At 42.3% G+C, this 20,505-nt stretch overlaps 1 pseudogene; it reads left to right on the top strand.

The window, feature by feature from the left end:
• The first annotated feature begins 261 nt into the window (after positions 1-261).
• Positions 262-20,388, top strand: LOC112401084 (growth arrest and DNA damage-inducible proteins-interacting protein 1-like; annotated as a pseudogene).
• Positions 20,389-20,505: the final 117 nt, after the last annotated feature.

The following is a 20,505-nucleotide window of genomic DNA, read 5'->3' as shown; positions in this document are numbered from 1 at the left end:
CCAAAAGGCCAAAAGCATTGAGTGGAGGGAGATCTCCCCCTAGAGTGATGTGTAGCAATCACAGAAGATGCCTTTTCAAGCTGTACCCCTCCTTCACAGTTCTACAATAGGCCCAGGGTGAGGTCAGGCAGGAGTTCTTTCAAGCAGATGGTCTGAAACAAAATGTCTTTCTGGTCTCCCTGTTCTAGGGAGAATGAATCACATCCTGCAAGTGTGTTGTGAGTTTCTGGGGGTCTGTCTCTGTGGGATTAGTATGACAAGATGAGAGTGGGTACCAGCAGCAGAAGCCTCTATAGCAGCATGGAGAAGATGGAGACCAGGCACCAACTTGCAATCAGAGGATGTGAGATGCAGGTTTGCATCTGCTGGCTGACTTGGGGGTCATCTCCTACACCCCTGAGTCTCAATGTCGCCACCCATAGAGGCGGTATGTGACCCCCTCCAAGTCAGTAGTATGAATTGCAGTAGAGAGTACCTATCAAAACACTGAAACAGCTGTAAAGCACGAGATAAGGAGTCATGATGGCTATACACAGAACTATTCTTTGATATTGGTGGTGGCCAATGGCAACCTGGTCCTCTTCTCCCAGGGCAAAGCACTGAGATCCAGGCATCAGGGAATGAAGCTCTAACTCTTAGGAAGCTTCCCCTGCCGGGTGAGGATGCAGATCGCGAGCTCAGGAGGTCCATCTTGATTCTATGATCACCATCCAGAACATCCAACAGCCCAAAGTGGTCATCACAGTGATGTGCACAAGTGAAGAGAAAGGGAGCTCAGAGGGAAATGGAGAGGAGTCAGCCCAAACTTGGGCCCATGACAGAAAGCAACCAACCTAATGGTAAAGTAGCAGCATTTTCTTACTGATGGGTAAATTCATGAAGAGAGACACAGGGAGACTTAGGTAGGGTCTGTAGGTGCAAACATAGGTTTTTCAAAAGGCAGATTCTCAAACGTAAAATATAACATTACATTTAATGAAAAAGTATAATCTAAACTAATAAATCATTTGTAACTAACACAAAAGCGAAAAGAAAGAAAGATGATGTTAGTGTCAGACGATGCATGTACATTTTTATCCTACATCTCTATTACAACTTGGAAAGGAGAGTATTACTGTCTCCATTTTACAGATGAGGAAACCGAGACACAGGGAGACTGGACTACGTGGGAAGCAGAAAGAGGATTCAAACAGAAGGCTGCCTCTGAAGCATATGTTGTCCTAACAGCACCATCACTGGCATCAGCCCACTGTTGTCCTCACCATGCAGGGCACAGCGAAATAAGTACCAGACAGAGCATAAATAGCACATGAAGACAGTAAGAATTGGAGAGATTCATTATTTCTGGACTCAGAGAAGATTTTATAGACATGATGGTATTCAAGCAGGGTGTGGAAGAGGGCAGACAGTTGACTGAGTGGCTAGCTAGAGATTCAGCAAGATGAGGACTGTTCTTTGATTCAGGACTTGAGGAATTATTCAAATGTCTCAGAGCCAGTGAGATGGGGAATACGGCACAGGGATTGTTCAGGGCTGCCTTTTCCACAGACAGGGCTCCAACCCAGCAAGCTCTCTCCACAGAAAAAGGGGAAGCTGGCATCCTCAGCTAGAGCTCAGACCTCAGGATCCAGGCATCTGACTAGAGAGGGCCTGGGAGGAAGATGTCAGCCTGGCCAATCCTCAGTCCCTGCCTCCAGGGAAGCAACACAGACCTGCCTCAATTCCACCAGAGGGCTTCCAAGCAGACTGGGCTATGAAGGCCAAGGGCCCCTGCCTCGCATCCCTCCAGCCCACAGAACGTGACGTTGTCAGCATCATCACAGCAGGGCCTCTGTGGTCAAGACGTTCCTTTGCAGAAAGTGCATCATGTTGCTTGCAGGAATTTTCTGTCTAATAGCTAGGCTGTTGTTTAATGGGAACCATGCTGTAATAAACATGCATTAGCTCCATTAAATGATGGCCAGAGATGGAGAAAGCCCTACAGGGCTTCCCTGGTGGCGCAGTGGTTGCGAGTCCGCCTGCCGATGCAGGGGACACGGGTTCGTGCCCAGGTCCGGGAAGATCCCACATGCCACGGAGCGGCTGGGCCCGTGAGCCATGGCCACTGAGCCTGCGCGTCCGGAGCCTGTGCTCCGCAACGGGAGAGGCCCGCGTACTGCAAAAAAAAAAAAAAGCCCTACAGATGTGGCTGTCAGTTTTGTTCATGCTACACAATGAACCTACCTAATGTTGATGTTAAAAGCACTTTAATAGGTAAACTGTGCCCCTCATTTTTAACTCCTCCCAACCCAACAAATTGTTTGCTTCTCTAAATGTTTCTACAGACACCAGAACAGCACAGATCTATTATTTCAGTCACATCTCAATTGTTCACTGCAATAATGACTGTGCGTCACAAAATACACCAAAATCCAACCTAGTTTTGAAAATTCAGTTTAGTTTAGAAATAAGATTTTTCAAACTAAGTGTTTGAAATTCATCTGCTTCTTCCCTTTATTTATTTATTTTATAAAGTTGCCACAAATTAGGCCTGAGAGGTAGAGTGGAGGGGAGGCAAAATCCTGTAATTGGGGAAGCTTGAGAAACTTGACTGAGTGATCTTGGGCATGTTAGTTAAACTCCCTGGGTGGAAGTCCCTCCATCTGTCAAGTATGCAAAATAGAATAATATACTGTGTCTTAGACCAAGGATTTTTCTAGGAAAAAAGTGAGATAGTGCTTCTAAACATGTACTGCTTTTTTTTTTTAGAAATCTGAAATTTGGTATTTTATTTTATTTTTCTAAGCACATTTATTTATTTTAAATTTATTTATTTATTTATTTTTGGCTGTGTCAGGTCTTCGTTGTGGCATGTGGGATCTTTCATTGTGGCATGTGGTCTCTCTAGTTGTGGTGCGTGGGCTCTGTAGTTTGCAGCAAACGGGCTTTCTAGTTGAGGTGCATGAACTCAGTAGTTGGAGACACATGGGCTTATTTGCCCCTCAGCATGTGGCATCTTACTTTCCTGACCAGGGATTGAGCCCACGTCCCCTGCACTGGAAGGCAGATTCTTTACCACTGGACCGCCAGTGAAGTCCCAACATGTGCTTAAACTGTAAAGCATCACAAGGATGTAAAACATGATGCACAGGAGAAAAGCACACAAACTGTAAAGGCATGTTGCAAGCACAGAGTATATATTAAAAAACAATGAGGAACAGTAAGGATTGCTATTAAGCAGAGCAGATGAGCTATGCGTGTTTATCTACTTTTTCTGCAATAAACTCTAATGAAATAATAGAGGAATTTAACAGGGCCTTCCAACAAAGGCAAAGGAAAAAGGAGAAACAGCAATGGTAAAGAAAAGATTTGACAAAGTTTGAGGAAGCTGGAAAGCAAATGGACAATTGGTAGTAGAGTTAACAAAGTAAAGGAAGCTGTACGTAAAGTGCCTGCAGAAGGGAACCCGCTGGGAAAGGGCAGCATGACCTTTGGTCCTGAGAAAGGGGTAGGACATGGAGGACCAAGGTCACAGGGAGGGTCTGAGTGAGGCATGCATCTGAACACAGTTGAAATCTGCCAAGTAAACACTGAGGTTTTCACCCACCCCACATCCCATGTGAAGAGAAGCTTCCTCACTACAAGAATAAAATAGCTCTATAGAAAATATCTCCAGACAATGATATCAAGTGATAATTCTCCAGTAAAAAGCTTTCTCTGCTACAAATCACCGTACAATGAAACTACAAAGTTTATGTCACATGCCTGGACACAGAGCTTTGAATGAGCATTTTCATGTCTCCTTTTTAAAAATAAAATGGGTAGCCAAAGAACACCAACAACTAAATAAAATTTTCAACATAAAAAACAGAACAGAAACCAAAACCAACAAAAAAGTAGAAACCTCAAAGACACAGGGAAAATGTAGAGAGCAAGAATTAGATAAATAAAAATAAAACAGATTTAAAGGAAAGACTATTATATCCCAGGAGAAATAAGAGAAGATATCACGAGAGCAGAATGCTTTAAAATAAGTAATTTTTTTAAAACTCATAGATGTTGAAAATCTTACATCAGGAACCTTTTTAAAAGATAGAAAGCTTTGAATCTCAACAGTTTAAGGTCACTTCCAAATAGCAAAAATAAAAAATGAGAGAGATTGAAGAGATATGATAAGAAAATTAAAAGATAAATAAAGAGAATAGAAATAGAATAATCAGAAGGGAGGAAATTATAAAAGAAATAAGTATTATTACATTATTAAAGAAATAATGCAAGAAAAATTTCCAGTATTGAAGGACAGGAATCATCAGAAAAAGAAAGAACTGAGATTCCAAGACCAAAAAAAAAAAAAAAAGCACAAAATACACACACACACACACACCCCAGTGCATATCATAGGGATGTGTCAGAGCAGTGAGCATAAAGAGAACCTCCTACAAGCTTTTAAAGCTGAAAAGAGAGATCACATGTAATAGAACAGGATCCGGAATGGCATAGGACTTTTCAACAGCACCACAGAAAACTAAAAAGGAATGAAGCATCATTGTTTAAATTATGATTTTCAACTTAGAATTCTTACTCAGCCAAACTGCTCAACAATGTAAGAGAAAGGAAGCTCAAAACAAACGAACAAACAACAACAATCCTTTTTAAAATAAATTACTGGAGGCTATGGGCTACCAGAAACGAGTGTGCAAGCTTAGAAAGACATGGATGCAAGGTATCCAACAGGATTGTGGTGAAAGGAAACCAGTCTCTCCTGGAAGGAAAGGAAAAAGATGATCTCTGGGGACATGTGATAAGACTCAGAGCTCATCTGAAGAGTCAATGTTGATAGATCTACTGAACATTTGAGAAGAAATCTGTAAGAAAAATGTAGCTAATTCAGTGAATGAAGTAATTAGGTAAATATTAAGTCTAAGAAAAAATGTTAAATTATAAAAAGAAGAAAAAAGAATCACTCAATTGGCAGAAGACATCATTTATACAGAAATAATGAATACTGTGATGGGGAGAATGAGAGGGGAGGAATCAGAGCAAGAATACATGGAGGCAAAATAAATTCATATGAACCATCATAGGAAGGTGATGAGCTTGATAAATAAAGAAGCCCAATATAATCACAGTTTTTAGAAATATGGAGATATAGATCAGGAAAGAAATCAAGAAGAGTTTACAATGTATTCCACTGTGGAGAAGGATTGAAGAGTGGAGAAAGATTTTGCAAGTTAAGTGGCATTTGATCTTAATTAATAACTATATATATAATCTGATAAAGAAAAATAATTGAACTGTTTCATCAGGATTAGGTTTGATTTGTGACTGACCCAGTAATTGGGATCTTGGACAACTAACTTCACTGTGGTTCAATGCTCTTATCTATGAAATGGAGATGACAATAACACCTGCCTCAAAGAGCTGTGATGGAGGTTGTCTAGGAAAATATGTAAAAAGCATAGCAAGAGGCCTGGCACTCTGTAAATGCTCAAACAAAAAAAAAACTTAACAACATTTTACCCCCCGCCCCTTCCTCCTCTTCCTTCTTTTTTACCTGAACTAAGAGCTTTAATTGAACAACACAAGGTTAATCAGGCTTACAGGTGCGTAGCCCTGGACCTTACCTCAGTCTACCCCTCAGAAGCTGTTTGGAAAATAACTATTTTCATCCTGGAAGCTTCCCTGTGTACTGGGTCTACTTAATGCAATAAAAAGAAACAGTAACAGAGTAAGAGACTGAAAGAAAACATTAAGACACCAAATATCTTCTACAGGTTATAAATTATCTCATAAGGAAAGTAATTTCCAAAGGTCAGTGCTGCAACATATATTCCGTCAACAAATTCTGCAATACAAAAGTTACATTAAATGCTACAGTAGCTATTTCTTGAAAGAAATACACAAAAATGGCTAAAAAGACTAAAGAGACCACTTAATAACGCTGTTTTTGAGTATGGAGGCCACAACAGTATATGGACTCACTGTCCTTGTTCCAAAGTACATGGGTGCTTCTTAGTGCAGGAAGGAATGAAATGGAAGATTCCAAGGAAATGTTTTAGACTGTTATAATGAGAGAAGTAAAGAACATGTTTATGCTGCCCACACTCTAGTCTCTGTGTATATTTAGGCTCAGTTTAAGCAGTGTCAGCCTCCTAACGCTGCCTGGCAAAGACCCACTCCAACCCCTGAAGGAGGCCCAGGGGAAGGCTTCTCACTGTCATAGGATTCCTGATCAGGATCCTATTTTACACAGAATGACAGCATGAGACTAGCACAGGTCCCCGGAGAACGGTGCTATGTTTCTCTCTACCACAAACACAGTACCTCTTCTTTGCAGCTCACACAACACATCATTTGTGATTTCTCTTCTCTTCCAACCCACTGATGTTAACCCTGATATGGGAGGCAAAGGTCTGAAGTTAATGGTTCTATATAACCCCTGATCCCTAAATGCTGTCAAGTGAAAGCTAATGCTTGATGACAAAACTGATCCTTTGTCCACTGCTGCTTCCATGTGCCACGTTTAGGGCCTCTCTTTAACAAGCCCTTGTGCTAATAAAAATTCCTGCTTGATGTCGGAAGAAACTGCTGCTGTCACCGTACCAGCCTAGAGAGAGCTTCTTCTGAAACTTATAAAGCATTCAGAACTAACTCCTTTTTGAAGCTTTGGAAAGTTCCAGAAACTTTCTTTGGAATACACGTCCACAGTCCCCTGAATCTCCTGACTTCCTCTGTGAAGTCTGTAGCACCATCATCCCACAGGGAAGGAGGGTACTTGGGTTATTTTTAGCCTTGTTCAAAGCAAAAAGTTTTAGGATCCTGGAGAGAGAGACTCAAGTTTCCAGGAGCAGTTAGTCTATTTTGCAGAATTATTCAGAATATGATTCAAAGAAGTGGCCAAAAGTGGAGGTCATTTTCAAAACAACAACAAAGCTCTCTCCCCACACAAACTGTGGTATATATGCACAAATGCATATGCCATGTTATAGATATTCTACTGTGCATACTGACTAATGTTTGTCATTTCTTGAGCATCTACTGTGTACCAGGCTCCTTGCTCTAATCGTCATGACAACCCAGTAAGGTTGTTGCATTATTAACACTCCTGTTTTCTGAGACAGGCTGGTATATGCTTCAGGCCATGAGGCTTATATATGGCAGCACATATTCAAACTGTCAGGCCTGGATTACACACGTCTTTTCATTCTGATGCTTTGACATCTTGGAGCCTTGCTGACCTGGAGAGACTGCCTTCCGAGGACTAGACAATTTCCAGAGCTAGTAAAGGACTGGCCTACAAGTGGCTTACCAGCCCTGATGCTTCCCCATGTGACCCCTGCATAGTGTGGCATGCCCCCTCCTCTTGGGAACTGTGAGTAACAAACCGTCTTTTCAATGGCAATCATCTTCTGATCTGTTGGCCTCACCATTCTGAAATAATAATAAAACCTACATTTAAAAACGAACCCTGGGGCTTCCCTGGTGGTGCAGTGGTTGAGAGTCCGCCTGCCAATGCAGGGGACACGGGTTCGTGCCCCGGTCCGGGAAGATCCCACATGCCGTGGAACGGCTGGGCCCGTGAGCCATGGCCGCTGAGCCTGCGCGTCCGGAGCCTGTGCTCCACAACGGGAGAGGCCACAACAGTGAGAGGCCCACGTACCGCAAAAAAAAAAAAAAAAATAATAATAATAAAAACGAACTCTGACTCCAAAGTTCAGTATTTGCTCATGTCACTGGTTTTTCTACAGGATTATTATGTGCTAAGCACTCTGCCCATCAGGGCCTGGACTAGAGTGAGGCAAGCAAGGCACCTAGGGGACCAAACGTCAGGAGGCATCACGCTCAGGTCCACACAAGTGCTCGCCCTGCATGACACGACACGACATGACACGACCCTGAGAGGGAATGACTTGTCTTCCTTTAGTCTCAGCCCTGATGCCCATGTCCTAGGGTGACAGAGATGAAAGAGCCAGATTTTGCCCTCCATCTTCTCAAGAAGACAAGCAAGGAAACTAACAATTATAAAACAGTGTACTGGCTCCTGTGCTAGGGATTTGCACTGGTGCTGTGGGAACCCCAAGGAGGGACTCCTGACCCATAGGTGGGTGGGAGGCAGCAGCACACTAAGGTAGGGTTCTTAGCAAAGGAGCCCTTTGAATGGCAACTCCAGGCATGGCTCCCAACACCGTTAAAGCTGGGGGTGCAAGAGTGTCAACATACATGTAAAGAAAGTGTTCTTTATTAGCAGTGGAATTTTTATTTCCAAAATCCATAAAAAGTTTTAATTAAATTACCCCATCTCCCTCTGTGATCTTTCAAACTTTTTAAAAGGTTAATTCTTTTACAAAGCAATATTTCATTTTGACTTTGAAGGATATCAAAACTGTCCTGGTTTGGATGATAAATTAAATGATTTTCCCATCTATGAATGATTTCAAGAACGCCGAAGAACAGAATAGCATAGCATAGCAGAGCATAGCAGAGCACAGAATACTTCTATTAGAAATTCTGAAAGTCTTAGGTGTCATTTCATCAACCCTTTCAACTGGCAAATGTGGATATTCAGGTCCCGGGAGCTTAAATAATTGATATACCATCTTTAATTGAAGAGTTTAGAATTTAATGAAGATTTCTTGACTGCAAATTGTCCCATGCTTGAAAACCTTCCCATAAAACCTCTGAACTATTTGTGTTCTTTCAAGTCCAGGGACACCTTACCACAACTTCACCGATGTTAAAGACAAAGATGAAATACCCGTACTCCGTAGCCAACAGCGAATTTTAAATCATGATTAAGATCAGAAGCAGATTCAACAGTAAAAGAAAAAAAAGTCTCCCTATTTCTTATATTAAGATGAGAAAATGTTCATGTATAAAAACCATTTGTTATCCTTTTCTTTCTTTTTCCCATGTTTTCCTCCTTCCCTCTTTGTATCTAAATTTTTTAAGAAGCCACCCAATCTCTTTCTGATATTTCCCTTTAACTAGCAGAGACCTATAGGATCTATTTGTCATGGGTCCACGACTTAAGCGTTGAATTACTCTGTTGAAGTCCTAGCCAGCTGGAAACGTCTCTCGCCTGATTTTGAAGATGGACACCACAAGCTTTCAACACATCAACAATTAGCATTGAATTTCTCCCAGCTGCAACTCAGAGGACCCCTCAGATGGCATGAAAGAAATTAGACTGTCAGATTGCTGTCTGCCTGGGTCAAGCTGACCTCCAAATGGTCAAATCACTAAAGACAGAATGCCAAAAGTTAAGCAAACAACACAGAGCACTGGAAACTATAATAAACAGATTGAGAGCTAACACAAAGCCTGAGATTGAGAGTTAACGTGAAATTTGTGGCCGGCTGTCTTCACATCACTCGGTCATCAGGGTAATTCTCAGCAGCACCACACACCTGTCAAGTATGTTTGAGTTCTGGTCCTGTACTATTTCTTAGTGAACCAAGGAAACATCTACACTGGCCAGAAGATGTAACTGAAGTGGAGGAAAAAATACAAGTGCTGGGTTTTGAGGTGGGAGATACTCTGGGGAAGGGACAACAGTGATTACACAAATTCATAAATTATGTTATGTGGACCAAAATGCACGCAAACTTCTCCTGTGGATGGTGTGATCCAAGTTCAAACAGTCATACTAAGAGGGGCTGGAGGAAAACAAATCAAGAGGGATAATCAGAGGGCTGGATCATAAAGCAAGGGAATATGATCTCCATCCACCCTTAGCAGCTAGGTCTGTGAGCAACAAACATACATTCATGCTAAGTAGTTGTTTGGGCTGAATGTTTGTGTCCCCCACAAAATTCACATACTGAAACCCTAAATCCCAATGTGATGCTATTTGGAAATGGAGCCTTTGGGGGGTAACTGGGTTGAGGATGTCGCAAGGAGGCAGCCACCTGCAAGCCAGGAAGAGAGCCCTTACCAGAAATGGAATCATCTAGCACCATGACCTTGGACTTCCAAGCCTCCAGAACTGCAAGAAAATAAATTTCCATTGTTTAAGTCACCCCATATGTGATATTTTGCTATGGCAGCCTGAGCAGACTAATACAGATTTTGGTATCAAGAAGTGGATACTGTTGCAACAAATAGCTAAAAGTGTGGAAGTCACTTAGGAACTGGTAACGGGTAGAGGCTGGCAGAGTTTTGAGGTCTGTGCTAGAAATATGGAAGCTAAAGGCAATTCTGGTGAAAGCTTAGATGGAAATGGGGAACACGTTATTGGAAACTGGAAGAAAGGAGATCCTTGTTATAAAGTAGTAAAGGCTAAAATGTGTTCTAGTGTTTTGTGGAAGATAGAATTTGTGAGTGATGAAATCAGATATTTAGCAGAGGAGCTTTCTAGGCAAAGTATTGAAGGTGTGGCCTGGGTCTCCCTTACTGCTTATAGTAAAATGCAAAAGGAGAGGGATGAAGATAGAATAGTTAAGGGAAAATGAACCAGAATGTGCAGATATTGCGAAATTATTAGTTTATCCATACTGCAAAAAAATGAGAAAGTCTGTTCTGAAGAGAACACTAAGAGGATAACTGAACAACCATTTGAAAAAGAGATCATGGGTACCATTCATGATCATGGGTACCATTCATTAAGCCACCATCTCAGCAGAAGCCAGGAATAGAGATGGGATTATACAAGTGAAACACTAGCATCTGGTGATAAAAGGGACAGAAAAAAAAAAGAAATTGTCAAAATTAATTGATCCTACAGGACTGAACCATACAGCTACTCAGCTGTGAATGTGTGCCATGCTTTGAGAAAAGAAAAGAATGATCCTGAAGGGGATTCAGAGATGACCAGGACTGCCTCCACTGTACTGTGTGCTGTCCAGAGCCCTGGGGACAGGGGTGCTCCATCCTTGGGAGCTTACTGCCACCTGGCAGAGCCTTGAGGAATGGACTATCAACCCCAGGGGATCTGAAGATGGGACCATGGGTCTAGAAGATGGAACTGCCACCCCAGTGGGTCAGAGCATTGAACCAATGAGGATTATTCTGGAGCCTTAAGATGAGGTGGAATCTGCCTTGCTAGGTTTTGGATCTTCTTGAGACCTGTCACCCTTTACTTCTTTCCTATTTCTCCCATGGGATGGGAATGTCTAACCTATTCCTGTACCATTACTGTATTTTGGAAGCGCATAACTTGTCTTCTTTGACAGATTCACAGCTGGAGGGGAATTCTGCCTCAGGATGAATTATACCTTCAGTCTCACTTATGTCTAATTTAGATTATATTTAGATGAGATTTTGGACTTCAGACTTTAGAGTTGATGCTGGAAAGAGTGAAAACTTTGGGGACTGCTGAGATGGAATTAATGTATTTTGCATGAGAGAAAGCCATAAATTTGGAGAAGGGGGCTAGGGGTAGAATGTTTTAGACTGAATGTTTGTTCTCCCCCACAGATTCATATATTGAAGCCTAATCTCCAGTGTGATGGTATTTGGATATGCAGCCTTTGGGTGGAAATTAGGGTTTGATTAGTCATGAGGGTGGGACTTAAAGTATGTTGTTTAAGGCACCCAGTCTGTGGTATTTTGGCATGACAGCCTGAGAAGACTAAGACAGTAGGCATGACTTTTTGTGAACTCAGCTTTGAAGAAAGTAGGACACCCATGATAATTCTTGGCATCCTGCAAGAGCAATGAGGCCAAAATGGAAGCAAGGCGGTTTCTGGAAGGAAGATCTACACTTGATAGAAAGGATCTATAGAAACTGGATGAGGGAGGGGAGACCTTCAAGATGGCAGAGGAGTAAAACATGGAGATCACCTTCCTCACCACAAATACATCAGAAATACACCTACATGTGGAATAACTCCTACAGAACACCTACTGAGCACTGGGAGAAGACCTCAGACTTCCCAAAAGGCAAGAAACTCCCCATGTACATGGGTAGGGCAAAAGAAAAAAGAATAAACAGAGACAAAAGAATAGGAACGGGACCTGCACCAGTGGGAGGGAGCTGTGAAGGAGGGAAAGTTTCCACACACTAGGAAGCCCCTTCAACTGACAGACGGGGGGCAGGGGTGGCTGAGGGGAAGCTTTAGAGACACGGAGGAGAGCACAGCAACAGAGGTGCAGAGAACAAAGTGGAGAGATTCCCTCACAGAGGATTGGTGCCGACCAGCACTCACCAGCCCGAGAGGCTTGTCTGCTCACCTGCTGGGGCGGGCGGGGGCTGGAAGCTGAGGCTCGGGCTTCGATTGGATCGCAGGGAGAGAACTGGGGTTGGCTGCATGAACACAGCCTGAAGGGGGATAGTGCACCACAGCTAGCTGGGAGGGAGTCCGGGGAAAAGTCTGGAACTGCCTAAGAGGCAAGAGATAGTTGTTTCCGGGTGCATGAGGAGAGGGGATTCAGAGCACCGCCTAAACAAGCTCCAGAGACAGGCACGAGCCTCGGCTTGATAGCCAGAGGACACCAGAGACAGGCATGAAATGCTAAGGCTGCTATTGCAGCCACCAAGAAGCCTGTGTGCAAGCACAGGTCACTATCCACACCCCCCTTCCGGGGAGCCTCTGCAACCCGCCACTGCCAGGGTCCCGTGATCCAGGGACAACCTCCCTGGGAGAACGCACGGTGCGCCTCAAACTCGTGCAACGTCACGCCGGCCTCTGCCACCGCAGGCTCTCCCGCATTCCGCACCCCTCCCTCCCCCCGGCCTAAGTGAGCCAGAGCCCCCTAATCAGCTGCTCCTTTAACCCCATCCTCTCTGAGCGAAGAACAGACACCTTCAGGCGACCTACACGCAAGATGGGGCCAAATCCAAAGCTGAACCCCAGGAGCTGTGTGAACAAAGAAGGGAAAGGGAAATTTATCCCAGTAGCCTGAGGAGCAGCGGATTATATGTCCACAATCAACTTGATGTACTCTGCATCTGTGGAATACCTGAATAGACAACGAATCATCCCAAAATTGAGGCGGTGGAGTTTGTGTGATTTTGTTTGTATAGCTTTTCTTTGACCATTTGTCCTAGGGTTCTGTGTGCCCTTTTTTTTTTTTTTTTAGTATAGTATTTAGTGCTTGTTATCACTGGTGGATTTTTTTTTTTTTTTGGTTTGGTTGTTCTCTTCTTTCATTCTTTCTTTTTTTTTAATTATTTATAATTCTTTTTATTTTTAATAATTATTTTATTTTTAATAACTTTTTTTCCTCTTTCTTTCTTTCTTTCTCTCTCTCTCTTTCTTTCTTTCCTTCCTTCTCCCTTTTCTTCAGAGCTGTGTGGCTGGCAGGGTCTTGGTGCTCCAGCCAGGTTTCAGGCCTGTGCCTCTGAGGTGGGAGAGCCAAGTTCAGGACATTGGTCCACCAGAGACCTCCCAGCTCCATGTAATATCAAACAGTGAAAGCTCTCCCAGAGATCTCCATCTCAACGCTAAGACCAAGCTCCACTCAGAGACGAGCAAGCTACAGTGCTGGACACCCTATGCCAAACAACTAGCAAGACAGGAACACAACCCCTCTCTAAAGCAGAGAGGCTGCCTAAAATCACAATAAGGTCACAGACATCCCAAAATAAACCACCAGACATGGTCCTGCCCACTAGAAAGACAAGATCCAACCTCATCCACTAGAACATAGGCACTAGTTCCCTCCTCCAGGATGCCTAAACACCCACTAAACGAACCTTAGCCACTTGGGGCAGACACCAAAAACAACGGGAACTACAAACCCGCAGCCTGTGAAAAGGAAACCCCAAACAGAGTAAGTTAAGCAAAATGAGAAGACAGAGAAACACACAGCAGATGAAAGAGCAAGGTAAAAACCCACCAGAAGAAAAAAATGAAGAGGAAATAGGCAGTCTACCTGAACAAGAATTCAGAGGTGATCCAAAATCTTGGAAATAGAATGGAGAAAACACAAGAAATGTTTAACAAGAACCTAGAAGAACTAAAGAGCAAACAAACAACGATGAACAACACAGTGAATATTAAAAATTCTCTAACAAGGAATCAATAGCAGAATAACTGAGGCAGAAGAACGGATAAGTGACCTGGAAGATAAAATACTGGAAATAACTACCGCAGGGCAGAATAAAGAAAAAAGAATGAAAAGAATTGAGGACAGTCTCAGAGACCCCAGGGACAACATTAAATGCACCAACATTCAAATTATAGGGGTTTCAGAAGAAGAAGAGAAAAAGAAAGTGACTGAGAAAATATTTGAAGAGATTATAGCTGAAAACTTCCCTAATATAGGAAAGGAAATAGTCAATCAAGTCCAGGAAGTGCAAAGAGTCCCATACAGGATAAATCCAAGGAGAAACATGCCAAGACACATATTAATCAAACTATCAAAAATTGAAGGCAAAGAAAAAATATTAAAAGCAGCAAGGGAAAAACAACAAATAACACACAAGGGAATCCCCATAAGGTTAACAGCTGATCTTTCAGCAGAAACTCTGCAAGTCAGAAGGGAGTAGCAGGACATATTTAAAGTGATGAAAGGGAAAAACCTACAACCAACAGTACTCTATCAAGCAAGTATCTCATTAAGATTTGATAGAGAAATTAAAACCTTTATAGACAAGCAAAAGCTAAGAGAATTCAGCACCACCAAACCAGCTTTACAACAAATCCTTAAGGCACTTTTCTAGGCAGGAAACACAAGAGAAGGAAGAGACCTACAAAAACAAACCCAAAACAATTAAGAAAATGGTAAAAGGAACACACATATCAATAGCTACCTTAAATGTAAATGGATTAAATGCTCCAACCAAAAGACATTGAAAAGCTGAATGGATACAAAAACAAGACCCACATATATGCTGTCTATAAGAGACCCACTTCAGACCTAGGGACACACACAGAATGAAAGTGAGGAGATGGAAAAAGACATTCCATGCAAATGGAAATCAAAAGAAAGCTGGAGTACCAATTTTCATATCAGACAAAATAGACTTTAAAATAAAGACTATTACAAGAGACAAAGATGGACACTACATAATGATCAAGGCATCAATCCAACAAGAAGATATAACAAGTGTAAATATTTATGCATCTAACATAGGAGCACCTAAGCACATAAGGCAAATGCTAACAGCCATAAAAGGGGAAATCGACAGTAACACAATCATAGTAGGGGACTTTACCATCCCACTTTCACCAATGGACAGATCATCCAAAATGAAAATAAATACGGAAAACAAGCTTTAAATATACATTAAACAAGAGGGACTTAATTGATATTTATAGGACATTCCATCCAAAAACAACTTTCTTCTCAAGTGCTCCTGGAACATTCTCCAGGATAGATCATATCTTGGGTCACGAATTAAGCCTTGGTAAATTTAAGAAAATTGAAATAGTGTCAAGTATCTTTTCAAACCACTATGCTATGAGAGTAGATATCAATTACAGGAAAAAAAATCTGTAAAATATACAAACACATGGAGGCTAAACAATACACTACTAAATAACCAAGAGACACTGAGGAAACCAAAAAATACCTAGACACAAATAACAATGAAAACACGACGACCCAAAACCTATGGGATGCAGCAAAAGCAGTTCTAAGAGGGATGTTTACAGCAATACAATCCTACCTCAAGAAACAAGAAACATCTCAAATAAACAACTAACCTTACACATAAAGCAATTAGAGAAAGAAGAACAAAATCCCCAAAGTTAGCAGAAGGAAAGAAATCATAAAGATCAGATCAGAAATAAATGAAAAAGAAATGAAGGAAACAATAGCAAAGATCGATACAACTAAAAGCTGGTTCTTTGAGCAGATAAACAAAATTGATAAGCCATTAGCCACACTCATCAAGAAAAAAAGGGAGAAGACTCAAATCAATAGAATTAGGAAAGAAAAAGAAGTAACAACTGACACTGCAGAAATACAAAGGATCATGAGAGATTACTACAAGCAACTCTATGCCAATAAAATGGACAACCTGGAAGAAATGGACAAATTCTTAGAAAAGCACAACCTTCCAAGACTGAACCAAGAGAAAACAGAAAATATAAACAGACCAATCACAAGCACTGAAATTGAAACTGTGATTAAAAATCTTCCAACAAACAAAAGCCCAGGACCAGATGGCTTCACAGGCGAATTCTATCAAACATTTAGAGAAGCGCTAACACCTATCCTTCTAAAACTCTTCCAAAATGTAGCAGAGGGAGGAACACTCCCCAACTCACTCTACGAGGACACCATCACTCTGATACTAAAACCAGACAAAGATGTCACAAAAAAAGAAAACTACAGACCAATATCACTGATAAACATAGATGCAAAACTCCTCAACAAAGTGCTAGCAAATAGAATCCAAAAGCACATTAAAAGGATCATACATCATGATCAAGTGGGGTTTATCCCAGGAATGCAAGGATTCTTCAATATACGCAAACCAAACAATGTGATACACCATATTAACAAACTGAAGGAGAAAATCCATATGATCATCTCAGTAGATGCAGAAAACCTTTCTACAAAATTCAACACCCATTTATGATAAAAACCGTGCAGAACGTAGGCACACAGGGAACTTACCTCAACATAATAAAGGCCATATATGACAAACCCACAGCCAACATCATTCTCAATGGTGAAAACCTGAAACCATTTCCTCTAAAATCAGGAACAAGACATGGCTGTCCACTTTCACCACTATTATTCAACATAGTTTTTGAAGTTTTAGCCACAGCAATCAGAGAAGAAAAAGAAATAAAAGGAATCCAAATGAGAAAAGAAGAAGTAAAGCTGTCACTGTTTGCAGATGACATATTATACATAGAGAATCCTAAAGATGCTACCAGAAAACTATTAGAGCTAACCAATGAATTTGGTAAAGTAGCAGGATACAAAATTAATGCACAGAAATCTCTTGCATTCCTATACACTAATGATGAAAATTCTGAAAGAGAGATTAAGGAAACACTCCCATTCACCACTGCAACAAAAAGAATAAACTACCTAGGAATAAACCTACCTAAGGAGACAAAAACCTGTATGCAAAAAACTACAAGATACTGATGAAAGAAATTAAAGATGATAAAAAGAGAAGAAGAGATATACCATGTTCTTGGATTGGAAGTATCAACATTGTGAAAATTACTATACTACTCAAAGCAATGTACAGATTCAATGCAATCCCTATCAAATTACCAGTGGCATTTTTCACAGAACTAGAATAGCCAAAGCAATCTTAAGAAAAAAGGCAGAGCTGGAGGAATCAGGCTCCCTGACTTCAGACTATACTACAAAGTTAGAGTACAGTACTGGCACAAAAACAGAAATATAGATCAATAGCACAGGATAAACAGCCCAGAGATAAACCCATACACATAAGGTCACCTTATTTTTGATAAAGGAGGCAAGAATATACAATGGAGAAAAGACAGCATCTTCAATAAGTGGTGCTTTGAAAACTAGACAGCTACATGTAAAAGAATGAAATTAGAACACTCCCAAACACCATACACAAAAATAAACTCCAAATGGATTAAAGACCAAAACATAAGGCCAGACACTATAAAACTCTTAGAGGAAAACACAGGCAGAACACTGTAAAACATATATCACAGCAAGATCCTTTTTGACACACCTCCTAGAGAAATGGAAATAAAAACAAACATATACAAATGGAACCTAATGGAACTTAAAAGCTTTTGCACAGCAAAGGAAAACTTAAACAAGACTAAAAGACAACCCTCAGAATGGGAGAAAATATTTGCAAATGAAGCAACTGACAAAGGATTAATCTCCAAAATTTACAAGCAGCTCATGCAGCTCAATATCAAAAAAACAAACCCAATCCAAAAATGGGCAGAAGACCTAAATAGACATTTCTCCAAAGAAGATATACAGATCGCCAACAAACACATGAAAGAATGCTCAACATCACTAATCATTAGAGAAATGCAAATCAAAACTACAATGAGGTATCATCTCACACTGGTCAGAATGGCCATCATCAAAAAGTCTACAAACAATAAATGCTGGAGAGGGTGTGGAGAAAAAAGAACCCTCTTGCACTGTTGGTGGGAATATAAATTGATACAGGCACTATGGAGAACAGTATGGAGGGTCCTTAAAAAACTCAAAATAGAACTACCATACGACCCAGCAATCCCACTACTCAGCATATACCCTGAGAAAACCATAATTCAAAAAGAGACATCTACCACAATGTTCACTGCAGCACTATTTACAATAGCCAGAACATGGAAGCAACCTGTGTCCATTGCCAGATGAATGGATAAAGAAGATGTGCCAGGGGCTCCCCTGGTGGTGCAGTGGTTGAGAGTCCGCCTGCCAATGCAGGGGACACGGGTTTGTGCCCCGGTCCGGGAGGATCCCACATGCCGCAGAGCAACTAGGCCCGTGAGCCATGGCCGCTGAGCCTGCGTGTCCGGAGCCTGTGCTCCGCAACGGGAGAGGCCACAACAGTGAGAGGCCCACGTACCACAAAAAAAAAAAGAAGATGCGCCACATGTATACAATGGAATATTACTCAGCCATAAAAAGAAATGAAACTGAGTTATTTGTATTGAGATGGATGGACCTAGAACCTGTCATAAAGAGTTAAATAAGTCAGAAAGAGAAAAACAAATACCGTATCCTAACACATATATATGGAATCTAAAAAAAAAAAAACGTTTCTGAAGAACCTAGGGGCAGGACAGGAATAAAGACACAGACACAGAGAATGGACTTGAGGACACGGAGAGGGGGAAGGGTAAACTGGGACAAAGTGAGAGAGTGGCATGGACATATATACACTACCAAATGTAAAAGAGATAGCTAGAGGGAAGCAGCCACATAGCACAGGGAGATTAGCTCGGTGCTTTGTGACCACCTAGAGGGGTGGGATAGGGAGGGTGGGAGGGAGACGTAAGAGGGAAGAGATATGGGGATATATGTATCACTTTGTTATAAAGCAGAAATTAACACATCGTTTTAAAGCAATTATACTCCAATAAAGATGTAAAAAAAAAAAAAAAGAAGAAACTGGATGAGGTCAAGGAGGTCTAGATCCTATATAGGGCTAGCTTACAGTTTCCTTGGGAATTTTTGGCAAAAATCTGATGTTGGAGCCTAAGAAGTATGTCCATTGGGTTAGTGAGACAGGCAGTGTGCAGTCAACGTAGGAAGGAGGATGAAATCCTTGAGATGAATGTTTCTCTTTCTAGGCCTGTCAGGCATAGAAAAACCATGGACTAGTCTGTGTCCAGAATTCATTTATGCTACAGAATGAGAGCAACTAACATTGCTTTTATTTTGTTTCCTTTGCCCTGATAAGGCCTAGATGGAGAGAATCCTGCACCATCTTAGACCACAGAGGTACAATGACTTTTCAGGAGGTTTACTGTATGGATCATATTCAAGAATATGAAATGACTCAAAATGAAATTTTAGGAAATGAGACTTGAAAATAGAAATGCTAAAGTGAAGTACGAGGATCATATAAGAATAAATTCATCATGACACTTAGAGTCTTACCAGACCATGGTCAGAAGGTCAGGGGTTATTGCCCAGGGGGTCACACTATGGTACACCCCATTTGTACCCCACTTACCTCTTCTCAGGTGTAAACTTGGAGAGTGAGCTCCTGCAGAGGAGGGATGGGTTGACCAGTCTGACGGTGCCGTGCAAGGCGTTTCTTCCACACGCCCGCTGGCTGGCTGGGGTCTAGTCTTCCATTTGGTCTTAGAGGTCTGCTCCCCAGCCCATGAACTGTATCATTTACCCAGATGTCCATGCCTTGTTAGGATCCGTGGACTCGCCACACTCTGGCCCCTCAGTCTGTGTACAACAGCTCTGCAGAAGGTCAGCTGCTCATCCTCAGCTCTTAGCTACAGCCAGGTGTCCACAATTTTCAACACCCAGCTCAAAAGTGCATTCTAATGGGCAAGATGGCGGTGCCCGTGCGGAGGCGCACAGCCTGCTGGGCCTGGTGACCACCCTGGGCCTGGACTCCAGGAGCCTGGCGGCCAGACCTGGATGACCCGCTGACCCTTCACTGGCAGCTGGGGCCGCGCTACGCGGCTCCTGGTGCCGCCTCCAGGGTGGCTTCTTTACGGCCACCGCGGGAACAGCCGCAGAAGCCGCAGGCTGAGGGGTGCGAATGGTACCTGAGCCTGGGGGCCAAGCGGGAATCACTGCGGGTGCGGCAGCTGGGCGAGGAGCAGAAGCGTCAACCGGGGAGCAGTTCTTGGAAGAGCGCATGGCCAAGATGCCCCGGAGCGGTGAGAATCGGCAGCGACTGCAGCAAGAGCGGAAGGAGAAGTACCACGTGGACCCGAGCAATGCCCGCCTCCGGAAGCTGCTGCGGGACTGGGACAAGTAGCATCGCAAGCGCCTCAAGAAGGAGAAACATAGGCACGAGCTGCCGCAGTCGCCGCTTCGGCAGCCCAGGACCCAGCAGGCTCTGCAACACCCAGCTCCTGAGCTGAGTTCTCACCCAAAAAAAACCTGCTGCCTGATAGCCCCAAACCCCTCCCCCCACGCCACCAAAAAAAAAAAAAAAAAAAAAAGAAAAAGGGCTCTTATTGCCACAACCTCGGC

This window comes from Neophocaena asiaeorientalis, unplaced genomic scaffold (genome assembly GCF_003031525.2).
Source record: "Neophocaena asiaeorientalis asiaeorientalis breed wild unplaced genomic scaffold, Neophocaena_asiaeorientalis_V1.1 scaffold943, whole genome shotgun sequence".
Classification (NCBI taxonomy): Eukaryota; Metazoa; Chordata; class Mammalia; order Artiodactyla; family Phocoenidae; genus Neophocaena; species Neophocaena asiaeorientalis.
Note: the sequence above shows the minus strand (reverse complement) of the source record. Positions and strands in the feature narration are given on the sequence as shown.